Source organism: Podarcis filfolensis (genome assembly GCF_964270895.1).
Source record: "Podarcis filfolensis genome assembly, chromosome: 17".
Classification (NCBI taxonomy): Eukaryota; Metazoa; Chordata; class Lepidosauria; order Squamata; family Lacertidae; genus Podarcis; species Podarcis filfolensis.
Genome location: NC_139621.1, coordinates 1,049,736 through 1,068,135, shown reverse-complemented (window position 1 = coordinate 1,068,135; position 18,400 = coordinate 1,049,736). Strand labels below are relative to the sequence as shown.

At 44.2% G+C, this 18,400-nt stretch overlaps 1 protein-coding gene and 1 long non-coding RNA gene across 3 annotated transcripts in view; one reads left to right on the top strand and one right to left on the bottom strand.

The window, feature by feature from the left end:
• LOC310752274 (uncharacterized protein) overlaps positions 1–18,400 on the top strand; it is a 311,176-nt gene that overhangs the window by 117,137 nt on the left and 175,639 nt on the right. The gene's annotated exons all lie outside the window — the stretch shown is intronic.
• On the bottom strand, positions 526–11,234 carry LOC310752283. The gene is made up of 2 exons (XR_014542887.1): positions 6,891–11,234; positions 526–6,690 (listed from the first exon to the last, which is right to left on the bottom strand). It is a non-coding gene; the product is annotated as an uncharacterized lncRNA (long non-coding RNA).

Genomic DNA, 18,400 nt, shown 5'->3' with positions numbered 1-18,400 from the left:
GAGTAGAGGCCTTTATCTTGGCAGCCAAATTTGGCTTCCACCCCCACATCCCGCCAACACTGCAGTCAGCCAGAAATAGATCAGCGTGCATTAAGGAACAAAGAGAATGGCTATGGCAACCACAAATCTGTGCTACTTTTAAAGCAAACAGCTAATGAGTGCTTGGGAGAAAGGAAGAGGAGGAGCGAGGGTTTCACCCACTCATTAGGCCCAAGATTACCAACTTTTCTGCTATTTGCTGGCAGGCCTCTCCGCTTAGGTTTTAACAGCTGCATGGCCAGTTGAAGTTCAGAAACAGAAGTTCAGCAAGTGAAGACTCCTGCAGTCTTGCAACTGCAAGGCCAGAAGGAGATTCGTTAACTGAGTTTCTGGTGGTTGCACAGCTTAAAGGCACAGGAGCCTTGCCCCAAATGAGAATTGACAACCCTAGAGGAGGCCTGACTAATTAACTGTAAATAAAAAGTAGAATATTTTAAGAGCATTGGTAGCAGTGACATCTCAAACCCCAGAATAACAACAGCAAGGTTGCTTTAACACATGAAAGGGTATATTTTTTAAGTGATGGGTTTCCTGCCTTTGGCATACATACCATAAACTCATACATTTTTTAAAAATGAACAACACAAACCAATGGATAGATGTAAGTGCTGTCAATGGCAGGACTGCCATATTTCAAGAAGTACAAATCCAGACACAGTTGCTCCAAAATGTTGTTGTTGTTGGGCTTTTGGGGCAATCAGACAGTGGGGTGGCAAGCGCACTTCTGAACTCGCCATCTAGGAGGCAACAAGGAAGCGACCACTGCACAGCACTTCCGCTTCCATCAGGGGGGGAACTAAATCCCGGACATTTACTATTAATTGAAAATTCCCCCCGGGCTCCAATTTAGCCCACACACTCCAGACATCACCGGAAATTTCCAGTATATATGGCGACCCTAGTCAATGGATATTCCCAACAGTGTTTGAAACCAGTGTGGGATGGAGCCACCCTCTCAAAATGGCACCCTCCCCAGTCAGCAGTTACTAGAAGGGCATTTTGAAGAGAGGTGACTAGGGAGGGCAAGAGTCCTGCCTCACCCCTTTAAGGGATCTGCCCATGCAGGTGCCATGCTTTACAGCAGGTGGTAGCAACTGGGAGAGGGAATAGTATTCCTCAGTCCTGGAACCACCCATGGCTGGTTCTTAGGGTAGGGTCTTATGACTGTATGTACCTCAGTAGGCCTCCAGGGTGGTGCTCTGCAGCAGGAAGCACATGCCAAGTGCAGCTCTGGACAGCTAGCCTCTATCCTCTATGGCAAGACCTGTGGCTCCTTTGTGCCACACACATCCCTGAGCATGGGGAGCGCCATCTGGAGTGTGTGTTAATCTGAAGGGCTCCATGTTTCCCTCCGAAATTCTGGAGCCCGACTGAACTGCACTTCTGCCTACCAATAAATTTCACAAGTCCACCTGAGCAAACTTGAAATCAACAGGACTTACTTTCCTCCAGTGAATGTGAGGAGAACACAATAGTTTAAAACTTCAAAGTGGGGGAAATGAGTGCAGCAACTGCGGGTTGATCCAGGCTGAGTGTTAGGGCTGCTAAATCTCAAAATAAAAAAATACAGTGAGTCCAACAGCAAAGCCCAAGGGGTTTTTTGGGGGGAGAAGCAGTGCCCAATAGTTTTTGACATCTTGGAGTGAATCCTGCTACAAAAACTCATGCTAGATGCACATCTAAAAGCACAGGAGGGTGGGTAGGTCTCACTCAGTGTCTTCCTGGAAACAGGTCCAAAAGCAGAAAATCCAGTGAGACTGGCTTTACGTGTGTGTGTGTGTGTGTGTGTGTGTGTGTGTGTGTTTTGGGTTGGCAACACTACTGAGGACACACATTATGTACCTGCCCAGGCACTCTCTTCCACCTCATCGTTTCTCCGCTTCCAATCACCCCTTCCTGAAGCAGCTTTTCTTGGGGTGCTGTAGGGAGCTCTCCAGGTGCTGATAATGTGAGTCAGTTAGGCCCTGAGAAAGAAACTTTAGCAAGGCTGGTTAAGGGCTGCTTCTTGCCTCAGGTGTCATCTCCATTATATAAAGGGAACCCTTCTCAAGAGAGAAAGAAATTTTAGGTTTTGAGGTGGTGGTGGGGAACACAGCACGACTATTTTTTCCTTTGCAATAGATGAAGGTTGTTCAAGAGTTATTGTAGATGGTTTCTGCTCCTCAAGGCCACCATGGTCGTGAGGAGAAGCAAAGGCCTCTCAGACAAGGTGCCCAAGATAGGGAGCTGGGTGCAATTTAGGAGCAGCAGTGTCTGAACTATGCCATGTCTCTCTGGGTTCAAACTCACCAACTTCGGCCTTTTGGGGGTGTGGGGGAGAAGAGACTCTGGCCAAAGAAAATACACAGAATGGGAGAAAGCTCCTAGATCATTGCGCATATATACTTGAGTCAAGGCGTATTAAGGCATGAAAGAAATGTGTAATGGTCAAAGTTATAGAGATTCACAAAAAATGAAGCAGCATTCTGTTAATCAGTGAGATGCAGCCACATTTAGCATAGGTGCTTTGTTTTTCAATTCTGCATATTTAGCTTTTTGCTAAGGAAGAAGCAGAAAGAGCTGCTTTGGGCATAGCTCACTGTGGAAAAAACACACAGAAATAAATTGAATTAACACTTTCTAGACTGGCCCAAAGTCAGTTGTTTTAGGAACTGCGTGTGCGTAATCCAGCTACTCAGTGGTTCCACCTTCGTCATTCCTGCCCTGCTGGCTTCAGCCAACTAGATGGAGGCAGAGGAGGAGGAGGAAGCAACCCCCCTCCTTTACATGTTCTACTCCGAGGAGCTTTTGCTCTTGGGGATGGGGGAGAAATGATTCTGTTTGCCTTTGAAGACAAACCTATTGAATCCACACTCTCCAAAACAATATGTAACCCAAAATAGGTATCCTTCAGAATTCAGTTATCCAGATTTTGTAATTCTCCAAGCAATGCATTTACAAAAATGCACATATTACAGTAAAGTGTGCATTAAAAGAACGTATTAGTGAAAATTTTTAAAATGTATATTAGGGGAAATTGCTTCCAAAAGGTGTATATTAGTCAAAATGACAGACAAAAATGTGTGTAGTATGCTGATGAATTATCACAAGGATGTTGTATTGTTTCTCTTATGCTCAACTTGCAGCAGAAATGTAGGAAACTGGATTTAAGATTAGAAAAATGGGAAACCGAGAGAACTGAAATTAACAAACCTGCCTATCTCTAACTGCTACTGCCACGTCACTCCAGGCATGTGTACAAGACAGCCACTCAAGGTCAGCCCTATCAGTAGGCAAGCTGAGGCAGCTGCCTCAGGCAGCTGATTTTGAGTGTCAGGCAATGGCAGCAAATGATTAGTTATTTAATGAATTCTTTTTGTATTTTTACTACCGGGGTGGGAAAGGAAATTTTCTGCCTTCGGCTCCAAACTAGCTTGGCCAGCCCTGGATACTCCTCTGTCTTGTAGAAGGGAAAGCCATTTGCTGTTTGGCTTCCCATAGCAGAATGTCATGGAGCAGCCCTGATAGGCTTCCACCCCATGGTTCCTCCGTAGCCCTGGTTGCTGTGTCACACTCACGTGGACTAAGGTAGGAGCAACTGTAGTGAGAGCTCTGCGTCCCATGTGAAAAACGGTGTGTGTGTCTTTGTTGCCTATAGTTTCCCTCTGCTCTCCATGCCTGGCTGAAGAATCAGCTGCAAAACCACAGCTAGAAAGTCCTCATAACTCCTCTCCCCACAGGGACAAACTACACATTACACAGCAACTTGGCATAAGAGAGATATCAAGAAGGCATGGTTTGCATCAGAGAAAGGGAGCAGAAAGGGAACCCTTTATCACCTTCTTCCGTTGACATCCCCCCCCCACTTTTTAGCAATATTAGCACAGGCTGAGGCTATCTGGGAAATGACCGCAGAGAACTGAGAGGATTTGCACGTGGGGGAAGGGGCAGACACAGAGAAATTTATCAATTCTATTCAATAAATTAAGTTGTAGAGAGGGACACTGCTGTCCAGGAGCCATTAGCTGTAGGCAGTATCCCAGTCCAGAATGAGTCTCCCCCGCCCCCGCTCCCGGGCCCCCGATCCAGAGCATGTGAATTGGGGTACACTTCCAGAGTAACATGGCTTTGGGTTATTGAGGCAGGTGCCACTACTCCCACAAAGAGTGACATTTTGTGTGGTTTACATTAAGTAGCCCAAGGGAGAAAGAGGCTTCCAAGAGACTAAAGGATCTGGAAACAGTCAGGAAAAAAGAAAGAGTCAGCAATGAAAGGGTTTTGTTGAAAAATAAATTTATTTACAGGGCAGGATCCCAGAGAGAGTCATCATAAAAAATAAAACAGGATCCAAGCCCCAGTGCAGAGGTAACCAGAGAGGAACAGATCCCCATCACCCCTGGCTCAGGGCACCAGACCAGGTCAACAATGAAGAAGATCAGGAAGGGGAAAACTGCAGTACATCTACTTCAGCATGTTGCAGGATCCCAGCAGATTATCTACTTCAGACCAAAGTGCTGAATCCCTGGATTTTGCCTGGGTCTTCCCATGTGTCTCAACCAGTCCCTGCCACATTGGCACTCTGTAGGACTCAAAGTGCCACTGAGATAAAAAGAGAAATCCTGAACAGCACAGACCCAACAAAATTGACAAGTCCTCAAATACAAACAGAAGCATGTTCAAGCGAGGAAGGCAAAAAAAAAGTCACTTCTTTCCACGGACAATTGTTAGTTACTGCAGCAAGTTCCTTTGCTATGTATTAGATGAAATTATTTTGGAATCAGTGGTACAAGTCCCTTCCCCATAGCCCAGTCTGAATGTGATGTGAGGCTCAGGGAGAACTGGTGCAAGCCTTTTAAAAAGAGGAAGACACCACATTCCCTTCTCTTGGGCACACGTTACTGTATGGCCACATCCAGAGGCTATTCATTTAGACGTGGTCAAGATGTGATTCTATTCTATGATTCTATGATTCTATGATCTTACATCCTCAACAAAGCTTTGCAAAAATTTCATTGACTAAAACTCACTTCATTAGATGCCATTTGATTTCATGACTTGTCTTTAAAAGCTTGTATGGCAATATTGTAAGCCACAAGACTAAGTTCAGTTCAGTTTATTAGTCACAACCAAAAAGGTTTTACCCACTGTGACTCTGTTTTGCTTTAACTTGACTTTTCTGCTTGGCCCTGTCTCAACAGACACACTGGCCAACAGACTTAGCTTTGAAATTTGACAATTATTATATTTGTTTATTAGCAGCTTTATACAATATTGTAATTACCAGTGAAGTTAAACCAGCTTCTTCACTTAGCAAATTGAAGCTGGTAAGGTTGGAGAAAGGGCTGCAATTTCCACCTTCTGCCTGTCATGCCTATTTTACAGAGATGTTACCTACTCTCTCTATATAATAACAGCCACTCCCTGGTACCCCATTGTTGCTTTATTCAAATGTCAATGAAACATAAAGGGATCAGTTGGTTTGGGAGACGTAAAGGAGGCAATACATGGAAGGGTTGGGCCTCAGCTGAGGTGAAGAAAGGAAACAATGTGGTTCTAAAAAAATGTTTAGGTAGGGGTACTCTTATTTTAACTCAAGAAAATCACCGGGAAAGGAAATGAAGCTGCCATCAGAGGTGGTAACAACGAAACTGACCATCACCATACTAGATTCCAACTCCTACCTCACACATTAAATGCTCGCTTCTGTCTAAGGCTCAGGAAACACCGTGCCAGGAAATGGGGCCGCCATCAGGGGTAGCAGCGGAACTGACGGTTCACAGTGCTAGAGAAGAAACTAAATATATATATATATTAGTTTCTTCTCCCGTTAGATTCCCAAAATGTTTAGGGGTATGCGTACCCCAGGGGGGAAAGCACTGGTTCTGGTTCTTGCTTCTTCCTGTCTCCCCAATAAAAGGGGGGCAGTGCATCAGAAAACTCCTTATCTCATCCACCAGTGGAGCTCTAGTCTCAGGAAGTGCAAGAGCTGCTCAGCTTACAAGGCTGGAGAAAGAGTTGGGAATAAGCAAAGGAGGGTAGGGCCACACACACAGCCTGTGTATTTAAAGTACATTACTCTTCCCAAATAATACCAGGAAGTGTAGTTTACCCCTCACAGAGCTACAGTTCCCAGCACCCTTAACAAAGTACAGTTCCAAGGTTTATTTTAGGGAAAGCTATGTGCTTTAAATGTATGGCATATGCAGCCCAAGCATGGGAAAAGGCTGGAACCCTAGAAAATCATCAGCTTTTAATTCATACTATGTGATAACTCCACTACCTCCTCATAGAGCTTATGATTTCTTTCTCTCAGAATTCTATCAAGTCAGGAAGGGCATATAATGGTACCAAATACAGTTTAGTGAAACTGCTGCTTCAAGTTATTTCTGCTTTGAGAGCTTGCACCCACACGTCTGATTACTCCTCAATTTCACCATGATGTTGGCATGAAAGGATTCCAACTTGGTGACTCTGCAGAGTTTCCCTCAAATGTGCAGCAGCAGCCCAATCCTGTGAAGAATGCTGTAAGAAAGCCCATTGAACTCAATGGGCACACTTTTAAGCACAGTGAACTCCACAAGGGATCAAGCTGCAATGTGTACAAGACTCTTGATAAAAACAAAATTACTCCCAATTAGAACATTGCCCTTTAAAAATTAAGCACTCCCACTTCTGGGTGCTGCGGAATGGTGGACGGAGCAGGAGCCTGCTCTCTCTGACAGGCTCCGGGTTAGGGGAAGTGCAAAGACGATGCGTACCCCTTAAAAACCTAAAAGGATTCATGAGGCTCTTCGGGGTCCTGCTGCCCGAGACGTGAGGTCTCTTGCGCTCCCCCGCTGCTCTGAAAAGGGGAGGGGGCGAGTTCGAGCCACCGGACAAAGGCTCCAGCGAAGAAAAGCCTCAAGCTCCAGCCAATAGTGCTTACCTTTCCCAAAAACTGTAAAGCTGAAGATAAAATAACTTCTGGACTATTTGGAATACCTGGAAAAATTGGATTGATTTGGCAAAGCGATAGGGTGTTAAAAAGGAAGTCCATCCCAGCCGTGGCTTCCTTTACTCTGCATGGGAACATTCTACAAGTGTAAGAGGATCTCTCTTTGACTTTCACTTCTTTTCTCCTACTAATACTACGAAAAGATTAAATAGTTAAGAAAATTTGGATAGAGGACTTGACTATTCCTTTGTGTTATTTAGAAATGAGTAACCTTCTTGGGCAACTGAGCACCCAGGTCAATTTTGGGAGTTGAAATCTTGCTAAACAATTTTTAATTTCTTTAAAAAAATACTTTCATACTTTGAAAGTTGAGGCATTGAACTGGAGACATTAAATTTGGATTTATGTATTTATTTTAGCAAAAAAGTTGAGACATTGAATTTGGTCTCTCTGCTAGGGAATTGTGAATAATATTGAATGACTTGGCTTGATCATCGTTGTAGACATTAATTATAAGATATCCAATACACATCTTGTAACCTGCCAAAAAAATGGAATCTTCACTATTATAATTCAATTTTTAAAATATATTTCTTCTTCATTATCATTATCTTGATTAATTTGGGCCAACGGGGAACAAACTAAAAAAAAGCCTGGGAACACTCCTGGATTGGGCTTTAAGAAGCTGAAGAAATATTCCTCTGGAAACTGTGGGTTCCTGGCTCTCTGGTTTTATCATTTTTTTATTTTTATTTTTATCCTGCAAGTTTAACATTGGATTTGATTCCTGGGTGAAGGGTACCCTTTCCTTTTTCTGGTTGGGGGGTATTGAATTTGCCTTAAGCTCAGAGAGTAAAGCCATTTTCCAGGCTTTCTTCCATTCCCTGTGTATTTCGCTACAGAGAATGACAGGAAAGACTGTAAATAACCTTTCACTTTGGGTGAGCAGAACTTTGTTTTGAGGACAGTCAGCAAAACAGAAGAAGTGTTTTTAAACAAGGGGAGATAGAAGGGGAGGGGAGGAGAGGGGAGGAGGACATCTGTTGGTGGGAAGTTATAATTGCATCTGGATTTTTTTTGTTTTCTCTGTTAAAAAGAGAAAGTGTGACACCTAGCAGACAGAAAAAAGTACATCCGATAAAACTTGTGATAAAATTGGGACAGATTGTGTTAATTAATAGAAATAAACCATAGAATTATAAATATTTAGATATGGCGGCAACCCCCCCATTCCAACAGGAGCCTCAGTGGCAACTCCAGGAAAGGGGAGAAGGGGTTCTGCCCAGGAATTAGAACCAAAAACTGATATTGCAGAAACGATTATGGATTTAAGAAAGGAAATGAGGGAGAATGCAAAAACATTGGGGGGTCAACTGGATCAGAATACAAAATTTGTACTAGACTTGACAGGACAAATTAAAGAATTGACAAATAAGATGACAGCTTTGGGAATATCAGTACAGGAGCTTAAAACTAAGACACAAAGTTTAAAAGAAAAGACAAAGAAAGCACAGGCAGAGGGGAAAGACTGGATAAAAGATCAAGAGAAATTGAGGGAGGGGTTTGCAGAAGCAAGGGCCTTGCAGGAATCAGCTTGGGATGCAATAGCAGTATTGGAAATGTGCTTCCGGGGAATTCCAGAAGAATGAGAGGAGGATATAGGATCTAAATCAAGCATGGCCAAACTTGGCCCTCCAGCTGTTTTGGGACTACAACTCCCATCATCCCTAGCTAACAGGACCAGAGGGCAGGGGTGATGGGAATTATAGTCCCAAAACAGCTGGAGGGCCAAGTTTGGCCATGCCTGAATTCCAAATTAATTAAGGAGCTGTCAGAATGGACAGGGATTCAGGAAGAATTGGTGGGAAATTCGATAGACAGAGCCTTCAGAGTTAAATCAAGTTATGCTTGATTGCCAGGAGACTGCCTAGTGATTTTTTAATTCATGTGTAATAAAGGATACAATATTAAAAATGAATTATCAAAAAAGATTACAAATAGGAGAACAGAATTCAATCATCCTGAAGGAGATACCTATTGGATTACTTTAAAAACTAGCTAATTACAAATTTCTGACATATGCTCTGAAAAGTAATCAAATTCCATATAGATGGGAATTCCCAGAAGGAGTTTCCTTTACATATAAGGGTAAGAAACATATCAGAGGTACAGAAATTTTGGAGAAAGTATAAAAAAGAATTAGGAGAAGTGAAGCCCTTGACAGAAGGCGAAGGGGAGTGAAGACAAGAAGAGGTGGAAAAGCAACAAGACTCGTAATTAGGTAACTAGAAATAATAAATTTTTAAAACAAATCAGAATGGTGGATTTAAAAGTATTAACTTGGAATGTAAATGGCCTTAATGGTAAGGCAAAAGGAAATAAGATAGAACATGTGTTGCAAAAACAGAATTTAGATATAATTTACTTAAAAGACACTCATGTAGCTAAAAACATAGAAGAGTCTTGATAAATAAAATAATTGAATTGGAATTTGTAACTCAGATAAGAGAAAGAAAAAGGGAGTGGTATCATATGTAAAACCCAAGCTGGAGCCAAAACAATTATTTAAGGATGTGAAGAGAAGAATGATTGCAGTACAAATAACATCACAAAGCGAAAAAATAATCTTAATTAGAATATATGCACCAAATGAGAGAAAGTCAGATGTTTTTTTAAAATGTTAGAAGATAATATGTTGGAATATATGGACCAGAAGATAATTTTAATGGGAGATACAAATGGGGTAGTCTCCCTAGAGATGGACAGAACAATAAGAAAAACAGAAACAAAGGAAGGAAAGGAGACCCGCAACCTTTTTAAACATGGTGGAGAATTTTGGTTTGATAGATATTTGGAGATTTAAACACCCACTGGATAGGGAATTCACATTTTTTTCAGAACCACACCAGTGCAGTGGAAGAAATGACTCAGTATGGCTCTCGAGAGAATTATTGATACAGGCCTAAAAGGTAGATACAACCAAGAACACTTTTGAACCATAATTTAATAATACTTGAATTAAAGGGAGAGAAACATACCCCATGTAGATGGAGATTAAATGAGGGACTTCTAGATAACCAGAACAACTTACAAAAAGCAGAAAAAGCCCCGAGGGATTATTTTGAGCTAAATTTCAATCAAGAAACAGGTAAAAAGATGGTCTGGGATGCTAGTAAAGCTGTAGAGAGGATTCTTTACCCAACAAAATGCCTATAAGAAAAAAATTAGAGAAGAAGAAAAGAAAGAAGTATTGGAAGAATTTAGTTGGTTAAAAACCCAGGAAAGTCAATAAAACAAACAATAAAGATGCTACAAACACAATATTCAATTATAATAAATCTGGAAATAGAGTGCAAAATAAAAAGGAGGAAACAGCAAATTTTTGAATATGCTAATAAGCCAGGTAAATTACTAGCATGGCAGTTAAGGAAAAAGGGGCATAAATTTAATAATAATAATAATAATAATAATAATAATAATAATAATAATAATTTATTAACACCCCACCCATCTGGCTGGGTTTCCCCAGCCACTCTGGGAGGGTCCCAAACAAATATTAAAAACAAAATACAGCATTAAACATTAAAAACTTCCCTAAACAGGGCTGCCTTCAGATGTCTTTTAAAAGTACTTTGAAAGAAACAAAGAGAGATTTGAGGTAGGATGAATTTATCTTTTTGGGGAAGAATATCAGTGATAAAAATGAATGTATTGCCAAGAATGTTATTTTTATTTCAGTCAATACTGGTGATCGGCAGTGCAGGACACTTCAAGAAATGGCAAAAAGATATTTCTAGATTTATTTGGCAGGGGAAGAAACCAAGGATAAAATATAAATTGCTAACAGATGCTTTTGCCTTACCGGATTAAAAATTCTACTATAAGGCATCCTGAATTTGCTGGATCCAGGAATGGATAACATTGAAAAATGCAGATATTTTAGATTTAGAAGGACATGATAATAGATTTGGATGGCATGCATATTTATGGTATGAAAAAGCAAAGGTACGCAAAGATTTTCAGAATCATTTAATAAGAAAATCATTTTTTATGGTATGAGGAAAATATAAAAACTTATTAGAACAAAAAAACAACCTTGGTGGCTCTCCCCTTTAGAAGCAAAATCTCAGAAAAAAACTGAATATGAGAAGTAATTGGCTGACATATAGAGAGCTGTTAACCAAAGTAGAACACCAAGTAAAACTAAAAGACTATGAGGAGATAAGGGATTTATTAACGGATTGGTTAGAGTTTCACCAACTAAATGATATTTTTAAAAGACAATAAGTGTCAAGGAGAGGCAAACGACTAGAGAGCTAAGGGAAGAGACCAGCACTTATAGAGAGCCGAAAGAGATAATTAGCAGTCTGTCTTCTGACAGCGAAGAGGAGGCAGAGAGCAGAGAGGCTGAGCCCGGAACTAGTTATGCTTTGAACAGAGGGAAACAGAGGCGGGGTTTCCGCCGACTTGCATGTTGGGGGAGAAAAAGTAAAAAGAAACTAGACGTGGCATCTGTGCCGCCCGGGTCGGACACGCTTTGAAGCTCTGAAAATGTCCTTTTGAACTGTGTTAATAAATCAAAGAGATTTTAACTGGCAGCGAGCCTGGAGTTTATCTATGCCGGCTTTGGCAGCGCACACCTCTTGCTGCTGGAAAGCTGGTGGAATAAGGAATAAGCCTCAGAATGGAGAAGGAGATCTTGGAGCTGAGAAAGAGAAATGTCGCTCTGGATCAGAGATCGTCCGACTTGCAGGCCCGTTTGGAAGAAGCCAGGGCTGCACAGAGAGGAGCCACAGGTGGGCTATCAGCAGATGGGGCCAAGTCAGTGTGGGTGGAAAAGTTCCATGGCGATCCGGAAAGTTACTTGGATTTCAAAACTGAGACGCGATATTTTTTAGAGCTTCAATCGGCTCATTTTGGGGATGATGCCCAGAAAGTTGCTCACATAATTAGGCACCTGGCGGGAGGGGCTAGAAGTTGGATCCGGCCGTTAATAGCCTCGAATAATGAAGCCCTCAGAAATGTGGCCAAGTTTTGGCAAGCTATGGACTTTATCTATGCAGATCAAAGTTTAATTGACAAGACGCAGGAGGAGCTTTTGGCTTTGAAGCAGGGCAAATCCACGGTACGCAGTTACTGGTCAGACTTCGCTATGCTTGTGCAGAAACTGGGTTGGGATTTAGAAGCAGACCCTGTACAAGCTTTGTTTAAATATGGACTGAACCCAGAAATTAAGGACGAGCTTGCGAGGGGCCCCCGCCCTAAAAGCATGGACGAATTGACAAAGGCTGCTCTTGCAGTGGGCTTGAGACAGGAAGCCAGGTGGCGGGAAAGGAAGCAAGGCAGAGAGCGGAGTTTCCATGGTGACCGCATTCTTGAAATGCCTGCAGCTGCCTCAGAACGTCAACAAGAGCAGGAGCCCATGGAGACAGGCACAGCCCGGGCACAGGAGACTTTGAAAGTACAACGGTCGGGCAGGAAGGAGAAAAAAGACTGGCAAGGGGCAGAGATGTTTTGTGTGTCAGAAAACCGGGCACTTTGCCAGAGTGTGTCCTGAGCGTCGTAACTGGCAGGGAATGGTGGGGGCCACCCAACAGGCAGAGGCAGAGGCAGCCCAGCCTTCGGGAAAAGGAGAAGCCTGGCTGGTGGTGAACCGGGACAGCAGCCAGGCGGAAGCAGCACCGAAAGTCCTCGGCTTGGGCACCCCAAAGCAAGCATAGTGTTGAAGGTGGTCCTAGAACTCCCAAATGGCCAGGCAGTGGAAGAGTTGGAGCTCGTTGATTCTGGAGCTTCAGCGTCCTTTTTTAGCAAGGAGTTTGCAGCGCAGCACCAACTGAACCTGAAGCCTTTGGATTTTCCGTTGCAAGTGACCACAATTGATGGGAGAGAACTGCTGGGAGGTGAAGTGACTCATCGAACGCCTCCAATGCGGATGCGGGAGTTGAGCCACTCCGAGGTGATCTCCTTTCACGTGGCCACGCTGACGGGTCCGCCTATCATATTGGGCATGAGCTGGTTGGGGATGCATGATCCGGTGGTTTCCTGGCATCAACGGTCCCTAACGTTCGGTTCGATGTACTGCATGGAGAACTGCCTGGGTCTAGAGCGACCTCAAAAAATGGAGGGCAGGAGGGCAGCAGCATGCAGAGCGGGGACGACCGAAATCCTCTCGTGTTACAGGGATCTACAGGAGGTTTTCAGCGAGAAAGAGGCTGACGCGTTGCTGCCGCATCGACCATATGATTGTCAGATCAACCTGGTCCCAGGGGCCACGTTGCCGGTGGGAAAAACCTATTCCATGTTGGAGGGGGAGATCAAGGATCTAAAGGATTTTATTGAGAAAAATCTAAGAAGGGGGATCATCAGGGAATCCAAGGCGGCAGGGGGGAGCCCCGTGTTCTTCGTGGACAAGAGATCGACTAAAGAGAGGCGCCTTGTGGTGGACTTTAGAATTTTGAACAGCCAGACGGAACCGGTGGCTTTCCCAATGCCGAGGATCGACGATGTTCTGGCCCAGGTGCAGAAAGGGAAGATATTCACCAAGCTGGACTTCCGGGGGGCATACAACCTCATCCGAGTGCGAGAGGGAGATGAGTGGAAGACCACCATGTTCACCCCGCTGGGGGCGTTTTGAGTATCTCGTTATGCCCTTCGGGCTGCAGTGCGGAAGTCACTGTTTCCAAGCCTTCATGCACCATGTACTAGGACCTTTGCTGTACAAGAACTGCGTTTGCTTTTTGGACGACTTGCTAGTGTACTCCGAAGACGAGAAACAGCACGTGAAGGATGTACATCAGGTCCTGAGCATCGCTTGTGAGTCAAGCTGGAGAAATGTCAGTTCCACGCAAAGGAAGTCGAATTCCTGGGGTACCGGCTGTCGGACCAGGGTTTGGCCATGGATCCGGAGAAAGTGAAGGCGGTGGTGGAATGGGAGAGCCCCAAGACCAGGAAAGATATTCAGCGTTTCCTGGGTTTCAGCAATTTCTACAGGAAATTCATCAGGATTTCGCGAAACTGACGGCGCCCATAACGGACTGTCTCAGTGTCAAGAAAAGGTTTCAGTGGACGCAGGCAGCCCAAGAGGGGTTTGAGAAGCTTAAGAGGGCTTTCGCTTCAGAGGAGCAACTGATCCACGTCGACCCCGCTCAACCACTACGTGTGGAGACAGATGTGTCTGATCGGGCGATAGGGGCGGTGCTGCTGCAGCCAGATCAAAAGGGGGAGTGGCGGCCGTGTGCCTTTTTTTCGCGGAAACTGAACAAATCGGAGCAGAACTACACCATCTATGATAAAGAATTGCTTTTGATCATCGCTGCGTTCAAACAATGGAGGCACTTCCTGATTGGGGCCAAGCACCAAATTTTGGTATGCACGGACCACAAAAATTTGGAGTATTGGCGTACGGCACGGGTGTTGTGCCAGAGACAGATAATATGGGCAGAGTGCTTTGCCAACTTCAACTTTAACTTTAAGATCCAATATGTGCCGGGAGAGCAGAATGTGAGGGCGGATGCACTGTCCCGGAAACCCAAGTATATGACGGGAGAAGGACCTCCAGTCCAAGACGATGAACTAATGCAACTGCTCAGAGATGACGACTTTGCCAGACGAAAGATGGGGGAGTTAAAGAAAAAGGGGGCGCCGAGGGGGTTTTTGAAGTGAAAGGGGGACTCCTGTACCATAGGGGGGCCTTGTATGTTCCAGGGGAAAACCTTTGGGGCAGAATTCTCAAGCAACTCCACGACAGCTGCACGGCAAGGCATTTTGGACAACATAAAACCATGCTACTGGTCACCCGGGAATTTTGGTGGCCATGGGTGAGAGAGGATGTAAAGGAATATGTGAGGGAGTGTGATACATGCCAGAGGGCCAAGGGGGAAAGAGCGGCACCAGCGGGGTTGCTGGAACCGTTGCCGACGCCCGGAAAGCCATGGGAGGTGGTAGGAGTGGATTTTATCATGGATCTGCCCAGATGTAAGGGTAAGACCGCCATCGTGGTGGTGGTGGATCTCCTGACCAAAATGTGCCATTTCGTGGCCTGTTCATATGCCGTTATGGCGGAAGAAACAGCCAAGCTGTTTGTAGATCATGTATTCAGGTTGCATGGAGTACCTGCACGGGTGGTTTCAGACCGGGGGGCTCAATTCACCTCACGTTTTTGGCGCAAGCTCATGGGGTTGCTGCAGGTGGAGGTGAGTTTCACGACGGCTAGGCACCCCGAGACCAATGGGCAAGCGGAGAGGGCGAATGCTGTTTTGCAACAGTATTTGCAGTGTTACGTGAGTCAAAAACAGAATGATTGGGTGGACAAACTAGCCCTGGCAGAGTTTGCTTACAATAATGCAGAGAATGTATCCACTGGGATGACTCCGTTCTTTGCCAATCACGGGCGTCATCCAAGGGCTTTCCCGGGAAGGGGAGAAGAGTCGTGGAGTGTTCCTGCAGCCGAACAGTTTGTGGAGGAGATGGAGGCAATCCACAGGCAGCTGCAGTTGAATTTGGAAAGTGCTAAAGAGTTATACAAGAAGGAGGCTGACAAACATAGGCGACTGGGGGAGGTCATCCGGGTTGGGGACAAGGTGTGGTTGTCCACGCAAGGGTTGCCTTGGGGGGGGGCTGCAAAAAACTCAAGCCCAGGAAGGTGGGACCTTTTGAGGTTATCCAGCAAATTAATCCGATGGCGTTTAAGCTCAGGTTGCCAGAGAGCATGAGAATCCACCCGGTGTTCCACAGGTCACTGCTGTTTCCCTACAGGGAGGGGGGGAAGGAGACAGGGTAGTGGGGAGGGGGAAAGCCCACCACCCGAGATGGAGGAAAGGGAGCAGTGCAACGAGGTGACGGAAATATTGGATTCTCGCTGGAAAGGGGGAAATTTGGAATATTTGGTGGCGTGGGAAGGGGCCCCGACATCAGAGAATACCTGGGTCCCGGAAGACAGTATCACAGACCAGGGCCTGGTGGAGGAGTTCCAAAGTTTTTTCCATGACAAACCCAAAACCCGGGGTAGATTCTTTCAACAGGTGTTCAAAACTACAGACGATGAAGAGGAATTCGAAGGTTTCCCAGCATCGGACGAGGAGGAAGAGGAAGATGAGGGCGTCGATTGGGGAACACCGGGAACTGGGGGTTGAAGGGGGGTGTTCGAAGAGACGGATGAGGAAGAGGGTAGTTTTGCTGGTTTCTCCCCTACCACCCTAGAGGAAAGAGAGATGGGTACAGTCGGGTCTCTGGAGCGGGAGGGGGCCTTTGAGGAGGGGGTGGATGTCAGGGAGAGGCAAACGGCTAGAGAGCTAAGGGGAGAGACCAGCACTTATAGAGAGCCAAAAGAGATAATTAGCAGTCTGTCTTATGACAGCGAAGAGGAGGCAGAGAGCAGAGAGGCTGAGCCCGGAACTAGTTATGCTTTGAACAGAGGGAAACAGAGGCGGGGTTTCCGCCGACTTGCATGTTGGGGGAGAAAAAGTAAAAAGAAACTAGACGCGGCATCTGTGCCGCCCGGGTCGGACACACTTTGAAGCTCTGAAAATGTCCTTTTGAACTGTCTTAATAAATCAAAGAGATTTTAACTGGCAGCGAGCCTGGAGTTTATCTATGCCGGCTTTGGCAGCGCACACTTCTTACAATAAGAAAGGTTTTAATTGTGAGATAGCAAGATTTCAAAAAGATCTATTAGAAAATAATCCCAACTTATTGTCGAAAATGTATAGTTTGCTCTTAGAATGGCATACAAAAGATGAACAGGTCAAGTCAGTAATGACACACTGGGCAAAGGATTTGGGACATAATATTTAGATGGCAGATTGGAAAAGGTTATGGAAAACAAACTTGAAATTTACGGCATGTTTGAAATAAAATTATATGAAAATGATGTACCAGTGGTATTTGACTCCTAGTAAGTTAGCAAAAATGTATAGGACAAGTACAAATACCTGCTGGCAATGAACAGGAAAAGAAGGTACTTTTATCAGATGTGGTGGACTTGTAAGGTGATAAAAGCCTTCTGGGAGATGATATATAATGAAATTTTAAAAAATGTTTAAAATACCTTTGTTAAAAAAACAGAAGCTTTCTTATTAGGAATTATAGGTACTGACATCCCAAAGGAGCAGAAAATCCTTTTTATGTATGCGACAACAGCCGCTCGGATGTTACTAGCCCAGAGATGGAAAGAAGACAAAGTCCCTTCCAGAGAGGAATGGCAAGCTAAGCTGATGCCGAAATGGCAAAGCTGACTGGAAAACCCAGGAACCAAGAGAACAAAAACTTTTTTAAAAGAATGGGAAAATTTTATAAGTTATCTAGGAGACCACTGTAAGCAGATGGAAACATTCGCAGGATTTTAATTCCACTTGTAATGTAATAAATACTTTGGATAATATGGATTGATATAAAATTTAGAGTATGGAAGAAGTTGTAAATGTTGAAACTAGAGGGAGTGGGGAGAAGTCGCAAGATTCAGAGTAATTTCAATATATGGATATGTATTTGGATTGTTATAATTTCATATTTGTAAAATCAAATAGAAATGATTTCAAAAATATAAAAATTAAAATTAAGCAACCCCAAATTCTAAAGTACTTTCTGATTGTTTTGGCTTATAAAATAATTCAGATCCACTGATCTTGCAGAATTACTCTCAGTTTACAGGATAACTGAACTTAAGAAGGAAAATATATGCAGTGTATGTTATTTGCTGCAGTATCGTGTTCCATGGTCCTTTTGCAGTCACCTCTTGAACATGCCTCCACACGAGGATCCCTTTGTCACATGGGTCAGCACTAATGTATGGCTACAAAAGTTGTTTTATTCCAGCACAAAAAGTTATCGAAAGCTGCGCATGGTGAAGGGAGGAGGGGGAGCAAAACACCACCCTAGGACTGCGTGCCGTTCCTCTGACTCCTTCGGAGCCGCGCCCTCCTAAGTCCCCCAGGGACTTTCAAGCAATTAACCCTGAAGACACAGGCTTCAGGATGGAGAGCGCCAAAGAGGCCGTTTGTCCTAGGCAAAAGGTTGATAAAGTTACTTTGCTGGGTGCTCTCAAGAAAACTGGGACAAGCCCAATGGCACCTGCATGAGAGAGAGGCTCCATGTGGAGAGCCAGCGATTGGAGAAAGCCCGGCTCAGGTGGTTCTAAGCATTGTGCAGGCTCTCACATGGCTTGACCATATCAGTCAGTCATGGCTTACTTGATCTCCTCACTGTTTGCATATGGTGTACTCAAAGTGTAACCATATTTCACTTAGTTTATATGAAACAATATTTGCATTTTACTGATTGTTTACTCATGGCTTACCTGCGGTTTGCATGTTGGATGGCTAAAGCTAAACCACAGGTTACTGATGAAATTACGTTACAAGTTCATCGTTTACAAATACTTACACATGATGTATTAGAGGGTTACACAATGTCTTGCCATAGTTCACTCTTCCCTTGCCTGCGCGTTGCCAA